The 15144-nt window shown below is 52.1% G+C and overlaps 2 long non-coding RNA genes across 4 annotated transcripts; one reads left to right on the top strand and one right to left on the bottom strand.

Annotated features, from left to right (window-relative positions):
• Positions 1-985: 985 nt before the first annotated feature.
• On the top strand, positions 986-6017 carry LOC118980674 (uncharacterized). Of its 3 annotated transcripts, none has more exons than XR_005065180.1 (4): positions 986-1516; positions 4246-4389; positions 4703-4949; positions 5513-6017. It is a non-coding gene; the product is annotated as an uncharacterized LOC118980674 (long non-coding RNA). The 3 variants fall into 3 exon arrangements; XR_005065182.1 differs by lacking the exon at positions 986-1516 and adding an exon at positions 1564-1733; XR_005065181.1 differs by lacking the exon at positions 986-1516 and having other exon boundaries at positions 3928-4389.
• LOC118980675 (uncharacterized) lies at positions 5629-7139 on the bottom strand. The gene is made up of 3 exons (XR_005065183.1): positions 6602-7139; positions 5996-6160; positions 5629-5719 (listed from the first exon to the last, which is right to left on the bottom strand). It is a non-coding gene; the product is annotated as an uncharacterized LOC118980675 (long non-coding RNA).
• Positions 7140-15144: the final 8005 nt, after the last annotated feature.

The following is a 15144-nucleotide window of genomic DNA, read 5'->3' as shown; positions in this document are numbered from 1 at the left end:
TGGGGTTGTGGCCGTGTAAGGAGGCATCCACCCGTCTCGACAATGCACACTGAACTAGAGAGGGCGGCAGGACAGGAGGCCGGGGTTTCCTCCCAGACCGCTCAGTGAGGAGCAAAAGAGAAAAGGCGCAGCCCAGCGACAAGGGAAGAAAATGAGGAGAAGTAGGAATAATTACTGAATACTTACTGGGTGATGGGAATAAGGACCTTCTTCTACTCTATACTTTTCCTTTGAGTAATTTGAAAAATTTCATAAGAATTAAAAGAAAAATGAGCTGTAGGGGACTTGCTTACAATACCTCATACTTGCCGTTGGAGGTCATCTCTTCAAGAATAACTACAAGATTTTTAAAACTTTCTCTGATGAAAAATCTATCTTTTCAGGCAACTTCTATAAACATCCTAGATAGCATTAATTGAATTCCCTTCAGGGTATTTTGTTATTCAAAATAGAGAAGCTGAGTGAGCTCTCTCTATTATGAGGAACTTTTAACAGAGGCAAATATGAGGACACATATTTGGCCATCCGTTCTATTTTGAAAGGAAAACATAAAGATGTTTGGTTGGTCTGAGGGTCCGGGGTGGTAGTGACCCCAGATGGAGAACTTCCCGTAAGTGATGGGAAGACCTACTGCAGTGTCCTTTGTCCAAAGTGCCTATTACCTAGTGCCCTCTTTGGCATCTCAGCTGCAAGGCCCAGGGTAGCAGGGAACATGAAGTTCTGGAAGCATGCCTGGTGGCACAGGCTTGGGGACTGTGTCAGTGGTGGCCTGCAACCGGAGAGGCAGCGTTTCTCATTGGGCAACGCTTCTCCCCTGGAGAGAGGGCCCAGAGCTGTGGTCGACCCGGCCAACGTGAGGCGGTTGGGCAATTGTCCCGCAAGCCCGGTCCGTCCAAGTCAGGCAGCAGTGGCCAGGCCCAAGATTCCCGAGTCACCACAGTCTGCAGAGGTCAGGAAGCTGCTCTCAATTCTGTTAGTTTTGTAGCAATGGCTTTTCCAAAGGAAGACTGGAAAAGACATGATTTTCAAAATATTTTTGAAGAGTAGGATGCTTTCCATACAGCACGAGGGCTTGCCAACAAGTGTTACAATTAAAACTCTCTACTTGGCCTGTGCGGGAAGGCTGGCGTTCTCTGGAATTCTTTTATTTTATTGTGCTTCCCCCCCAAGGATTCACTGTGCTATGCTGCGGTAGGGCAGTCACAGTCTTTGCGAGATCTGCTTCTGACACTTTTCGGTGTTGCACCATTCACACTCTCACAGTTCACATGACAGAGAAGTCTGAATATGTGGAGGGACCCTCCCCCGCAAACATAAATATCACGGCACAGTGATCCTCTAGTGTCCATCGCAATGCGCCAGAACTAGCGGATTTGTTGGAATGCAGAACAACAAGACAAGATAAACAGAATACCAGCATGCTCCAACTGAGAGCAGGTTGTTTTTGGAAGATGTGAGTGTTTTTTTTGGATGAGCTAAGTGTCGACTCTGACCCCAAAAGACCAAAAAGTGTGAGGTAAGATAAGTGTCTGCTAGATGCTTTTTGCCACGCGGATTCTGTGAAGTCAGCGTAAAGGTCGCTGGCAGTGGCTGCAAGAACCAGGTCCCCAGATTGCTCATCTGCGCTCTGATTGGGCAGTTTCTGGAAACAGAAGCTGCCCCAACTTCCGACGCCCTCTGTGAACTTCAGCTCTGCACTGTGGGGGCAGACACTGCTAGCAAGGGAGCCCAGGGTCAGTTCTGCAGGCATTGCAGGAGCCATGCCATCTCGCCCCTAGCCAGGGGGGAGCTGAACCAGGACACCGCTGTCTTGTGTGGTCGCCAGGTTTGGCCTGTCCCTTGAGCTGCTGGCCTGGGCAGGGAGGCAGGAAGTTGGCGGATTTAGCTCATTGGCTCTGTAGTGCCCTCCTTAATTGGAATCCTACTTGCTCAAGAGAAAAAAACAAGCCCGCCTTGCATACCGTGGAAGGTTTGCATCAGATAGTTTACGTCTTTCGCCCGTGCCCCATGCTTTTGTATAATGCATTTATTTCCCAGCAGCCTTATTAGTGGTTTGGGGTGCCTTTGGCTGCATTTAAAATTTTCCAATAGATTTGCCACACATCCTATGATGAATGTAACAGTTTCCTAGGAGCTGCAGTGACTTTGTACACTACATTGGCATGCCTGTGTGTATATGTGCATGAAAAACAATCCCACCGTAGGAAGGCACACTGGTCTGCCTGCATGTTGGTTTCCATGGAGGTTTCTTCTGCGTGATTGTCTGAGTCAGTGCCGTTTGGACGGGGTCTGGCACAGAAACTCTAACCGTACAGCTTAATGTATAACTCGTATGTTTTCCTCCTGTGTCAGCAGTTGGCACCCGTCTCTGGGGAGTAAATGGATGTCTGCAGTGAGGGAGGGAGGGCAAGGCTCAAGCAAGCAGTTTTGCAATTCACTCCCATAGTTGCTCCAAGTGATAAGTTAATTTGAGTAACCTGTAAGACCTGTGGATTCGCTGGTTTCAAAAACAGGAAAGTCTCTTGTTTGAAAACTCTCTGCAGCAGCATGTGGGCTCGGGAGGGGGCTGGCTTGTGGTTTGGTGACTGTACTTCCTTATTGAGCTGATGGCTGTGACGCAAGGCCCCCTGGGAGAGCTGCTCAGCCACAGGCCCGGCAGTTACCCCTGAGGGGTCCGAAACCGCCGGGGCTTTCTGGACAGATGAGAAGTCTAAAAATTTCCCTTTTCATTTCCTCTCTTGTGTGACTTTGTCATTTAAGAAAAAAAAAAAAAAAACTAGTGATCAAAAAGGGAATTTTGGCCATGTTCTTACGGAGTTTATCTTGACAGGTCAGCTTCCCTCCCATTCCCCCAAAATCCCACCCTGAAAACCCCAAGCTAAAAAAAAAATCATCTATTTGTGCAGATTTTTCAGTGGGTCTGTGTTTGATTAATCTGCCTGGGGGCTGGGTTTATAATGAGCAGATCTTTTAAAATTGTATGTTTTTTGAAAACTGCTCTCCATGCCCTTGGCTGTCTGGGCAGCTGTGACATCCTTCTGGAAACCTGACTCGGTGGACCTGGGAGCTCTGGGGCCCATACACACAGCAGCCACGCTGGGGGCTGAGAAGAGTGAAAGTGGACACCATTCTGTGTCACAAGCACATGGGCCATAGTGCAGTGAGGGCAGCAGCCGCATGCGTGGGGCGGGGCTGTCCCAGGCCTCGAAAACAGTCTGCATTAGAACTGAACCTCAGGACCAGGCCTGTGCTCCTGCCAGCCCTGGGGAAGATCAGGGCGGGGGGAGGCAGCCGAAGGGGGTGCATGTGCCTGTAGGCGGCCCCGCTCTGAGCTCTCCATCAGGACAGAGAGGGCACATGGGGGACCCGCTTCCATACCCAGCCCCTCCCAGAATGCCAGGGTCCCCTGGTCACTATTGCACATGTTAAGTGTGTGTGAGGGTGCATACCTGTGCATGCATGTCTGCATGTCTGTGTGTCATCCATGTTGTTTTGCCCAGTCCGAGAGCTATTTTAATTTCTCAGGGAATTCTAGGAAAATGACATTGGAAGAAGCGTATATTTTAGCGCTTCGTTACCGGTCTGGCAAGCTGATTCTCACCAACAAACCCAACTTGCTGATTTCTGTCCTGGCCCTGGTATTGGCCTGGGGTCAGTGCATGTCAGACTTGACTGCCCTCTCCCACTGTCTCATTTCTTGGTGAGACTGATAAATCCTCCCCACCACGTCACTGAGGCCACAAGGAAATGAAATCCTGCCACGTGTGGGAGTGTGCAAAGCACTGCCAGAATTTTAAGGTTACAGGGAGAGCAGCCACCGCTCTCCGGGTTGTGCTTGTCCACTGTGTGTGCACGGGAACTGTGTGTGTGTGCCTCTGGTGTGTATGCACGAATGCTGGTGTGCCCATGGGAGCTGTGTACGTTGTGTGTGCCATGTGTGCATATGAGCACCGGTCACATGTGTAGGTGTGTGTATCATCCATGTGTCTGAGTGCATGTGTGGGTGTATGCTGTGTGGGACGTGTGGAATGTTGCAGGTCAAGGGGGGTGGGGACCAGGAGGGCGCTGCAGAGAGGGGGGCCAGTCCCTTTGGGACCAAGCCCTTTCCTCCTGGTTGGCTGCCCTCGCCTCTTCAGCCACTGGCCCCGGGGGTCCCAAAGCCCTTGGGATGGGTCCAGTGCATGTTCCCTGTCTCCTCACTGCCTGTCTCTCAGTTGGGTCCTTTTAAAGTGTCTTTTTGTTCAGCCTCAGCGAAAAGGAGAGAGTTTGGGCTTGAGAAGATGGACCAATGACTCGGCACTTCTGTTTTGTTGTGTGTGTGTGTGTGTCCTGTGTGTCCGAAAGACCAAGAGATGAAGGAAAAAGGGAAAACGGAGTCAGGGCAGAAAGGTGCGGTGCCTTTGTATTTGTGAAGTAAACTTTCATCCTTCTCCCCAGGACTCTGCCCCAGTTTCCTGTCTCTAACCTCGTGTGCAGGGCTGACCCACTTCTGCCCATTTCTAGTTGTTTCCTGGAAAATGCTGGCTGCCTGAGGAGAGTCGACTCTTGCCAGCTTTGCTCTTACCCTCCCTGCTGTCTTGAGTCCAAAAGTGCAGCCCTGCCCATCTCAGTCCCAATCGTTGTGGGCGAGGTCAGCGCTGAAAAAACGGCAAAGAGGGTTTTATGGGCCATGTGACAAATAAGCGACCCCTTTTCTTGAAAGGAGGGGAGCAGGACAAGCAGCTACCACCTCCACCGTGCCACCTCTTCCTGTCTGATGTCCCTCTCCAAAGCCGCAGGTGCCACTGTGGACTGCACTTGCAGCTCCCAGAATTCCTGGGGGCCCACCTGGGCTGATCACCCCCCCCCGGGGGGGTGCAGTGAGTACACGTACGGTCACTTATCTCCGCTACAACCTGAGTCAACAGTGGAACCAGGAAGTGGACTCAGGGTCCAGCATTGCGTGGAAAGTGGGTATGTTTACTTTTCCCTTAGAGCAAAGTTTGATTTACTCTTTAATAAGTCACCACTAAGGATATAGTTCTGGAGAAATTTGACTTGGCACCTAAATCTAAGTCACATATTGATAACGTAGGCGAGGGAACAGGGAGTCTCTTGTGTTTTCCCAGCTTTATCATTAACCTCAAATTTGGAAACATATTTGCTTTGAGAAGTGTCAGTTCCCGAGTTTTCAAGGAGGTGACAATTCTCCGTGGATGACGAATTGTGACATCCTCGGCTGCAAGGAGTGATGATGGGGTGGCCATGGCCCTGTCGAAACCTGGAGGGGCTGTGTGACCAGATCAAGAGTGACCTTGGCCCCAGACCAGTCTAGGTCTCGGCCCTAGTACTGCGCCCCCTGGGGAATCCCTCACTTCGTTGGCCTCAGTTTCCTCATCTGTAAAGTGGGGATAAAATGTATCACCCTCTGAAGGTTTCAATATGAAGACTCATGTAGTTTCAGGGTTATATATTCCTTAAGTCATTTTCATTTTATTTATGGAGTATAACTTCTGTTTTCTCTTTCTGGAAGTGTCTACAGGAATTCACCCCTGCGAGGTAGAAGATATGGCCCCATTCTTTGTGCCTTCCCACCCATGGCTATGTGGTGGATGGAGCTACTCTCCAGGGACTTGAGCAGAAGGATGTTCTTGCCTCACTGCTGATTGGGTCCTGGGAGTGGGGTGGGAAGGTTTCCTTTCCTTCATGCCGAGAGAACTTCCTCATTAAATGCAGCCATCTGCAAAAAAGGAAAAAAAAAAAGAACAAGAAGAAAAGGGAGGCCCTGAGGACTTCTTCTGGGTCCACGGTGGTCTCTGGGGACAAAGACTTCTTTGCTCACCCCAAAGGCCCAAGACAACTTGGGCCTTTGCCCCCCCCTTTGGAGTTCTGACAGGCTCTGAATTGCTGCCGCTGTGGGGATGGGAGCCAAGGGGCAGATCACCTTTGGTGATAAGGAGAGGGAGGCCCCCCCAGGGGTCAGGGTGCAAGGGTGTGGCGCTGGTATGATCAATACCAGAGAGGAAATTCTCCTTCTACCGAGTGGCTACTTCTGCTCCCCGCTTGGCTGTGCACTGGCGGGTAGGGTGGAAAGGGGATGGTGTGGCCTCAAGCCCCACAAGAGCCCAGGACGTTTCTTTTCTCCCAAAGATTCTGGAGGAGCCAGGTGCTTAGGCATCCTCTGGGGTCAAAAGAATGATGACAGAGAGGGGGGCAGTGAGGGGCATTGGCACCGTGGCATGGGCCCCGCTGGCTGTCCTCGACCCACTAGTTCAGGAGGCAGGGCCCAGGATAAGGCTGGGCTGGGCTGGGGGTCATTTGGTGGAAATAGCTCTAAAGCTTCCTGCTTACCAACAGGGTGGGTTCATTTAATCAGATCAACTGCCTGGTTGCTCAGATATGAGGTACACAGGATTGTGCCCATTTAACAGATGAGGAAACCGAGGCTTAGAAAGGGGCAGGAACCTCCTCATACCACCCAGTTGGGAAGAGATGGGTCTGCCCCCCACCGCCATGGCCTCCCTGCTCTCAGGCTGAGGGGGCCCCTGAGAGGCAACCCTTTCTCTTCATTCTGGAAAGAATGTGTGGATGTCCCCCAGGGCTCAGTAGGGCCAGTGACCACCTTTGAGAGGCCTTGAAGGGACAGGGCCAGGCAAACAGATCCCAGAAGCAGGGCCTGGTTCCAGAGGGGCTGGTTTTCTGTGTTGGCAGGATTCCCAGGTAGCCGTGCAGCTGCCCCGGAGGCACAAGTTCACCCCGGTTCCTGGAACCCTCGCTCAGAGGCTGGCCTGCCAGGGTCCTGCCAGCTGAGGCCTCCTTGCCTGGAGGGGTTTGCTCATCTCTCCCCACCTACTTCTCAGCCCGAGGGGAAGCCTCAGGAAATGGGGGGAATGCCTTAAATGGACTCCACCTGATGGGACAGAATCTGGGGGGAAGGAGACCCTCTGGTTTTGACTGATCGAGGCCCACATCCAAAGACCGTGGAGCCATGGGCACCCAGAGAGCCACCTGCTTATGGGACTCTAGGCAGCGGGCCAACCTGGGGGCAGGCTCTACTCAGGGCTCAGGGCTATGTCCAAGGGGAGGGAGCCGGGAGCCAGAGACAGTGGTCTGCCCTGTGCCCTGCCAAACTCAGAGTTGGACCTGTCCCGAACTCGAGAGAGAACTCTACTTTAGAGAGGGAAGACCTGTCCGTCCAGCTTATTTATGTGTCCCCACATCCGCCTTTGTTCTGTGGAGGGAGCGGCATGCATGAAAGGCTGGCGGGCTGGGCAGGAGCGCCAATCAGGGCCTAACACAGGAAATTGGAAATTGGAAACCAGGGTCTACCCCCACTCTGCCTCCACTTGCTTAAACAAACCAACACCCGCCTGACCTTTGCCCCCTCCATCTGTGGCTGGCCAGCTCCAAGCCCACACTCGAGCTAGCCCCAGCCGAGGACTCAGAGAGGTCCAGCAGTTGGCCAGCCTGCAGGACATAGAATCCTTAAGGTCCAAGCCAGGGCTGTGGGGGCGGCCATGATGTGTTTTTTTTTTTTTTGTCTTCAATAAAGCGAATTCTTAAGGTTTTTTTTTTTTTACTCTTTAAATGTTCACCCTTTATATTCATCAACGTGGAGAGATGGAACATTTGGTAAAATTATTTTAAGGAGCACTCCAACCTGTGATCATAATTTCAAATTGAGGAATTTGCTGAGCAGCTGTGGGGAGAACAAAGGGCCTGGGAGTGATTTAGGGCCGGGATGGGGGGGGGAGGGGAGGCTGCTGGCAGCGCAGAAGCAGCTGGGGAGGCAGGTACGCCCAGGGGGAGCTGGCGATCTGCAGCCTGGTGACACGGAAGTTTCCATCTGATGAACACATCACATGTGGCACTTTACACATGTACATGGAGCAGAGGAGAAATTCTGTTTAAGCCAACGGCTGAGACTTCAGCTTAGGGGAGGGGGGGCAGACCTGGCCTTGACCTGGCTCGGCCACCCCCAGCCTCAGTGAGTGGTCTGTAAAATGGGGACAATCATATCAATGACACAGCAATCCTTCAAAATGCTGTTACTGTCACCAACATGCAGAGATGAAGAATTTACGTGTTTTGTCTTTGCAACTAATTCAGCCAACAAACACCCATGAATTGCCTATTATGTTCTGGATGCAGGGCTGGGAGTGGTAGGGGCAAACCATGGGCACTGATACGCTATTAAATTAGTAAAAATACTTCTATTAAGTTAAAAGATAAAAGTGACTTCCAAGAATATTTAACTAATTTACAAAGAGCCTCTCTAACAGATGGTCTGCTAGAATTTAAAAACAGTACAGAGTTAAAGACAAAGCTGTCTTATTTCTAATTGTTTTTGAATTCACTGCTTTTCAACACAACTATTATATAAATAGATTTAATTTCTTAAAATAAGTTCTGCTTTACACCTGAGAACCTCGATTAACTAATTTGCAGATAATCAGGCCTATTTGCCAACAACCTGGTTTGTTGATGTGTCCTTCAGATTCTGACACGTGGGTGCTCAAAGGGATTACCCAGTTCTGTCCAATTGTACTTCTAAGAATTAGAAGCTAGGTAGTCCAACCTTTTGTCCATGTAGGAGAATGTTGATGGGTACTAGCTGAGCTTATTCTCAAACTCTGCTAGCAATGGAGAGCTTGTTACTTTATTTAAAAAATTATTTCTTATCCTCATCTGAGGCCATCCTTACTGATTTTAGAGAGAACAGAAGGGAGGAAATGAGAGAGAGAAAGTAAGAGAGAGACCCCATATGAATGGGTTGTGCATGTGTCCTTACTGGGGACCAAACCCACAACCTAGATGTGTCCCCTGACTGGGAATTTGAACCCACAACCTTTTGGTGTACAGCACAATGCTCCAACCAACTGAGCCACACCGGCCAGGGCGAGAGCTCACTACTTTAGGAGGTAGGGTCACGCCAGGTGAAGCGGCTCTGAATGTTTGAGATGGAATTATTAGAGGGAGATTAATTTCAGGGAATTTGCAGAGCTCATGGGAAGCTCTGAAGGTGTTTTTGCAGTTTCCTTTCCCTTTGCTCTCCACTGCTGTCTTGGGCTTGCTCTGGCTGCCTGTCCACCTTTCCCCTTTCACACCAAGCCACTGCCTGCCCCCTGCCTCCGGGGAGCCACAGAGGGTCTGGTCACTGTTGGGTGGCCAAGCGTACTGTGCCTCAGGGGTCGAGAGCCAACGTTCAGCGCCTTGCTCCTTGCCCTGTTCTCTGGGGTGACTCAATGAGGCTCTGCTTTCTTGGAAAACAACAGTGAACTTTGTTCAGCTGAAGCCCTATTTCCCAAACTCTGATATTGGCTCACTGGCCCTCCTCCCTCCAGCTGTCCCCAACTGCTGACCACTTCTTATGTGCTGCTGGCTGCTTCCGTGTTTCCCGCCCTTCTTGGCAGGCACCCCGGGCCGAGGCAGATGGGACGCAGGCGCAGTCGCCCGTGGCCTGGGCTTGTGGTTTGAAGCCACGACTGGATCGTTGGGAGGCGGCGTGCGTGCGCCTGCTTTTGGAACCTGTGGGCTAAAAGAGGAATGAGCAGAGAAGCTCATTCCTACCGCTGCTTTAGTTTCTTCACATTTCGGGTTGCCTGGAGAATTGTTAGAACTAAAAAGAAAAAAGCAAGTTGAGAGCAACTAAAGTAAAAAGAGAAAAGTGATATAAGGGAAGGGTTTATTTTTGGAGCTCTCGAATTCTGAAACCCCAGACTCCCCCACTTCTGCTAACTCAGCTGTCCCCTGGGCTCTGGGGCACTGCTCTCGGCCCAGGGGGCCTACTGACTTTCTGAGTAGTGCAGTGAACCCTCCCAGTGAGGCCCCCCGCCCCCGGATCTCCTGCCCCTCTTGTTCTCCTGCCTTGCAGCCTTCTTGTGCCCCAAGTCCGCCCTGGGCTCACTGGATGCCCCCTGAGATGTGCTGGGCAAAGCCATGCTCCGGGGTTGGGGGTTCCACCCCGGATGCTGAGTGGCTCACACACAGGCCTCAGGCCCCAGGGGCCTCATTGGGAGCATGAGTGGCTTTTGTTCGGCCCGAATGATATTTAAAATGATTTGATTTAGTTACCAACATTTAAGAAACAGGAGACCACAGGAAGAGCCAGATAGTCAGCTCGTCCTGAAAAATAGGAGAGCCGGCCGGACTGGGCCTTGGCTCACTCCGGACCTGAGAGGCAGCCGCCCTGACACGTGGCGTGTGCTGTCCACAGGCCACCATCTCCGCAACACCAGTGACTGTCTTCCATGGGCACCGAGTATCAGATGCTGCTGATCGTGGGCTTCTCTCTCTGCCGCCCCCCAGCCTGGCTCATTCTTGCAGAGCCTTCTGATTCTTCTGGGCATTTGAGTTTGCTGTCCCTGCTCAGGGGAGTTTTTCCAGAAATCCTGTTCCTTGTCTCTAACGGACCGCTAGCCTTCTTCCTTCCTTTCTCCTCTCCCTCCTGTCCTCCTTCCCTCCCTCCTCCCTCTCTCTTTCATCACTTTTAAAACTACAAAATAAAGCATACCCATGGAAAAGTGCTCACAGCAAAGACCTATAGCTCAATGAATTATTGCAAAGTCAATACGAGTGTTCTTACCAGCCAGGCCTGCTGCCCTTGAGAAGCGCCCCCCCCAACCCCCTTCCCACCCCCAACCCTGCCTCCCACCACCGTTAACCACTGTCTGACATTCCCACTGAAATGCCCTTGATTTTCTGTAAGTTTTACCAGCAAAATACGTGTCTTTCGATGCTGACGTTCAGGCTTGCCTGTTTTATACCTTCGTGTAAGTCTGCAGACGCAGGGCGTGTTCGTCTACGCAGGGCTCCCCCTCCGCCACGTCACCGTTGTGATGCTCACCAGTGCTGTCGTGCGTAGCTGTCGTCTGCCCATTTGCATCACGGACAGGGTTGCTTTTCATTAAGGTGACACACGTTTGTCTGTCCTCCACTCGAAGGACAGCGAGCAGGCCGTTGCCCGTCCGGGGCTGGTTCTGATGGAGCTGCGTGGTCCCCGCGTGCTTGTGCATGACCTGTCCTGGTTCTGTTTCTCCATGGAAAGGTTTTAAGTGGTGGATTCACTTTATTTATAGTTATTGGGCTACTTAGGATTCACATTTTTAGTTGCTTCAATTTTGATCCATTTATCTAAAATTTCCAGTGTAATGGAAATGATATTCCAGTATATTTTTATAATAGCTTCTTATGATCCTTAGTGAAGGTGGGTTCTGTTAGGTTGACTCCTTATCATGACTGACACTGATTATTGTCACCTCTTTATTTCTCTTCCCCCCTTTGCTCAATCTTGCAGGGGTTTTTTTTTTAAGCCAGTTTCCAAGAATCCAACTTTTGATTTTACTGTATTTCTTGTTTTATGTTTGTTTTTTAGTTCATCAAAGTTTGCATTTATCTTTCTTTTCTTCTCCTGTGGGTTCACCTACTGTACTATAAACTCCTTGAAGGCAAATGTCACATCGTACATGTAACACATGTGCATGTATGTGATATCCTTGTGTGTGCATGACATATGAGGGTCCTGTGATTTAAACAATCCGGTGTCATGGCTCCAAGTGCAGCTGCGGGTGCAAATTGTGAATATACGTGGAGACACACACTTTCCTTGGTAGATCTTCACGCACGATTAGTCAGCATACAGCATATGTCAGGTCCCACAGTCGGCAGAGCTAAGGAGACAAACATGAATTCATGACACTCATTTCTGCCCCTTAGAAGCTCAGAGGCAAAATCTGGACAGGAGACAAGTGAGCCAGATTCTGCCAACCACTGCTTTGTAAATAAAGTTTTATTGAAATGAAGTCATGCCATTCGCTGTGGCTATTTTCTCACCACAGTGACCAAGTGGAATAGGTGTGACAGAGACATACGGCCCACAGGACAAGACACATTCACCCCCTGGCCCTTTGCAGAAAACGCCTAGGGCCCTGGCCTGGAGAGTAGGTCTGGGAGACCCTGGCTCTGTCTGCCACAGACAGCATGGTGCCCCGCCTAATGGTGAACGCCCAGCTGTCACTCTTGGGGCCCCAGAAGCTCTCCGGAGTCGGGCTCACCTGCGGGTGGGAATCTTTCCTCCTTATCTAACAAGTGTGCACCTCTTCCTCCAAGCCAATTCGGCACAGCATCCAGCAGGCATCTTCCACCTCTGCACAGCTGTGTGGACCCCTCCAGGGATCGCCCCTTACTCAGGAAGCCTGCCCAGGGTGGGTGGCTTGAGTCGAGCAGATCCTGAGACCTGGAAGCAGAAACTGGGTTCCTGTGAAGTGAGTCTGTTCTCACTCTACCGCCTTATCTTAAATGGAAAATTCCACTGGAAGAAAACTTCACCCTTCCGCCAGCGTTGTGTTAACAATAGTCTTGGAATGTGCGTCCAAGATGGCCTCCAAGACGTTTTACTCTTTTGCTCTGGACACCACCCAGGTGAAGAGGAAGGTGGGACAAAGGTTGGGGCGGGACAGGCTGAGCCAGGATGCGGGGCCATGGCTGTGTGGTGCAGACACGAACTTGGCCACCAAACTGCCTTTCCTGCAGCGCTCCCATGTGCCTTCCTCAGCAGCGGAAGGCGCCTCTGGATGGAAGGGCTGTGGGAGGTGTTTACCCCTAAGATGGTGAAGTGCTAACAGCTTGCAGGGAGTTGAGCTCTGTGTGTTAGCAGCCGGCTAATGTGAGCATTTTGTCCTGGCCCTTGCTCTTAAGGGGCAAACTGTAGTGCTTAGTCAGCTTTTACGCGGGCTTTTTTTTTTTTGGTATGTTTTTTTCCCCTGTGTGTTTAACTTTTTAAAAAGTGTGGTTTTAAAAAAATCAGTTGATCCATCAGTCAGAGTGTCAGAGCCGCCGGGTGAGAGTGAGTACTAACCGGAAAGCAGGAAACACAGGCTGCGCCTTTGTGGGGACGGAAGCAGAGTTTCCATTCGACGCCAAGGCTGCGTGGAGCGCTGGCCGAGAGCCAGACAAAGGAGCGCCTTCTTCTTCATTCTGATGTCCTGACTGGGGCCCGTGGCAGAGCTGGGGGAGGAAGTGTGGTGGGTCCACAGCCCACGCTTCTCATTGTTCTCTCAATCAGCTGGGGGCGCGCTGGAGGAAGGCGACTGCGGCAGGGAGCACGGAGGCAGGGAAAGGGCGGTGGGGCCGCAGAAGGGCCGCAGAAGGGCCGCAGAAGGGCCGCAGTGCTCAGAGCGAAACCTCGTGCTGGTGACCGCCCACGGCACAGTTTTTCTTCTTCTTCTTTTTCCAAGACCATTTTATTTAATTTAAGTTCTATTTTATTGTTTATGCTATTGCGGTTGTCCCGGCCCCCCCCCCGCCCCCGCCTTTGTCCTCTCCCCATTTTTTCAAAGTAGCTGTTTACTTGGAAGAGACCTCGTGCTCCAGAAAAGTCACTGCGTCCCCCTCACCCGCCCAGTCATCTTGAGTCACCAGCCTGGAAACACAGCTGTGGCAGGGGTGCACCCTGAGAAATCACTGTCTCTACAGCACCTGTGAAAAAGTCTGCGCTAACAGACTTGCCAATGGCCAGAGCCATCGGGAAAATCTCCACCCAGGTGTGCTGCCCTCCTAGATGTCAGGGAGGCCGGGCTGCAGGCTGCGGGGTGGGTGGGGGCGCATGGAGTTCCAGGTCAGTCTGCAGCCGTGAGAGAGAGAGACTCGGCCCCCCGGGGTGGAAAGCACGCTGGTCCTTCAGAGCTCATTTTCCATCCTGCCACTGCAAGAGGGCCTTTGGTTTTCATGTTGCTACTTATTTTCGGGAACACTCATTGCAAAACTGAAACTGACATCACAGGACGAGGAGAAACCCCCAGCCTGCCCCACAGGCTGAGAGTGGGGCATCTGACGGCTTCGCCAGGAGAACAAGATTTGTGTGCCTGCGGCCTCCCACTGAGGCTTCCCCCCGCCTCTCCTGCCTCCGCCCCAGGACCCTTCTTCCCCAGAGAAGCTGCACTTGAAACGGCACCTGGGGACAGGGCACAGACGACCCAGGACAGGCCCTCATGGTCCTGACTGCTCTGCTTTTCTCCAGGGGCCTGGGCCAGCTCCCTGTTCCTGGCATTTCCACCTTTGATGCGCTTCCAGCCTCACTGTCCCCACAGCCCTAGGGTCCTGTGGGTTCCCCTGCAGAACGTGTCCTCAGCCAGGTCTTCTCCCTCGCACCCCACTGCCATCGGCTGTGCGGGCCTGCGTTGATGTGAGCCTCCCCCCAGAAGGCCCCCCATTCAGCTGCCCTACCCCCCCCCAGTGGGCCTCCTCCACCCCCCCTGGATCTTGTGTGGCCTGGCCTTTCCAACCTTTTCTTCTAACTCAAAAGCCACCAGAAGAGACGCCATTGCTGTCCCCACAGCTCTGTGGACACGCCTTCTCCCTCACCTTGGCTCCCATCACAATCCCACTGGGACTCTCCCCTCACTCTGACCTGCCAGTCAGCTCCAGGTGAGAGCCTGTTCTCTGCTCCCAGCGGAAACCTCTCCTGGCCCGTCCACCACCATCTCTCCTCTCGCCTACAGCATTGTCGCTCTTGCTGCCTGGGCTGCCACTTTGCATTATTACAGGGGACAGTACGTAGTTTAAGGCTTTAGGAGATTGCTGTTTCCTGTACTTTCCTGGGCCCATAATCAAAGTCCCTGCCAGTTCATTTTCAAATTCAGAAGGAGTTCCCCTTCCTCAAAACTCTACCTCTCAGATGAGCGTCACAGTGACGAATGCTGGCCCAGAGGACTGCTGGTGCCGACCGACCGACCTAGCCCAGAGGTGGTGACCCGCTGGGGCTCCCCATGGCTTGAGTGGCAGGACTGCTTTCCCCACGGTGACCAGTCAAACTCGAGTTCCTGGTCTGTGCTCTGCGGAACACCGATCAGAACATGGCTCAGAACCTATTTGTGACTTACTGCCACGCAGCATTTGGAGCTCCCGAGACGCAGGCTTGAGGGTGGGGGCTTCGCGCCCAGAAAGGATCTCTCAGTGATCTCCTCTGCCCTTGTCCTGACACTGCCTTAGGTTCCCGAGGTGGCGCTAACAAATCACCACACGCTTGGTAGTGTGAAACTATTACGTTCATTACCTCACTATTCTGGAGTCCGAATGTCCAGAATCAGCGTCACTGGCCCAGAATCGGGGTGCAAGCAGGATCAGCCTCCCGGTGGAGGCTCGAGGGGAGAATTCCCTCCTGGCCTC

This window comes from Sturnira hondurensis, unplaced genomic scaffold (assembly GCF_014824575.4).
Source record: "Sturnira hondurensis isolate 20B ecotype Veracruz unplaced genomic scaffold, ASM1482457v3 Scaffold0022977, whole genome shotgun sequence".
Classification (NCBI taxonomy): domain Eukaryota; kingdom Metazoa; phylum Chordata; class Mammalia; order Chiroptera; family Phyllostomidae; genus Sturnira; species Sturnira hondurensis.
The sequence above is the reverse complement of the archived record's forward strand: the minus strand, read 5'-3'. Positions and strand labels throughout refer to the sequence as shown.